Genomic DNA, 1,166 nt, shown 5'->3' with positions numbered 1-1,166 from the left:
GAAACTAAAGAATCAAGTGTGTGTTGGAGTTTAGGCTGCTCCAGAGAATTCAGCCTAAAGCTAAATAGTTAGGGTTGAAACCCTGAGAGAGAAAATTTCTCCAAGGGACTCCAAGAATAATAAATAGATAGTTCCCCCAGAGGTGGAAACAAGGAATAACTGGCAGAAGAGGGCCTTGGGGCTTGGCGTGTGGGGATGAATCTGTAAATGGATGAGAATGAAACCGATTTGTCCCAGGACAAAAAGGATACATGTTTAAAAATGCAGCAAGATATCTAAGCGATGTGATATTTTATGCATAGGTTAGCTCCCGTGAATGCAGTTTTCCAGAATCATGACTTCAAAGGAAATTCTGTCCTCCTACCTGTTGCACCAGAGGTAAATACCCTCTGCTCCAGCCCTAAGAGGCTGTTCAAATGTGCACGGCTCTTGGAAATATAAATATTTACAAGGATTCCTCTTCTATTGCTGAACAACTCAAATCATTTAAAAATTCTTCATTCTTCTGGGCTCCTACTTGCTTTTCGATGATCATTACCTATTAGTTTTAGTTCTACCTTATGAGACAACACAAAATTTTCATGAGAGCCTGCCAAATGAGTGAGTTTATTCTTTATAGCTATTCTCTTCATCAGTGAAAATACCTCAGTTTTCATTAACTGTTTATGTGACGTGTTTTTGGGTATCCTCATCACTTTAATTGCCTGTCTCCTACAAGCCTTCAGCTGTCAGTTTCTTTACGATATTTCAGGTGGACTTTTTGATGGCATTTCACTGTGCATATGAAAGATGTTTTATTATGTTATTGAATGAACAAGAAATGAATAAGAGAAAGGGAAACAATGCCACAAATCTGGACTGACCAGTGCAAATGATGAACATACGACTTGCATCTCTAAGAAATACATTTCTGTTTATTGCAACTATGGCTGAATTTAGCCTTTGTTTATGTTTCTTTGTTTTTATATTCATCTTAAAGCAGTTTTGGTATCACTATTGGCTCAGTTTGTGTGCTAAAAACTGAAGTTAGGTCCTTTTCGCATGAACTGCTACAATCTTGGGGCTCCTTTGTTTATATTTGTTTAATTAATTATTTTAGCTTAAATATAAAACTTAGTAGTTACCTCATTTCGGTTCCATTTTGTTAGCTTTTGTCTAGCATACTA

The sequence above is a fragment of the Propithecus coquereli genome, unplaced genomic scaffold (genome assembly GCF_000956105.1).
Source record: "Propithecus coquereli isolate 6110/MARCELLA unplaced genomic scaffold, Pcoq_1.0 Scaffold374, whole genome shotgun sequence".
NCBI lineage: Eukaryota > Metazoa > Chordata > Mammalia > Primates > Indriidae > Propithecus > Propithecus coquereli.
This window is presented reverse-complemented; position numbering follows the sequence as displayed.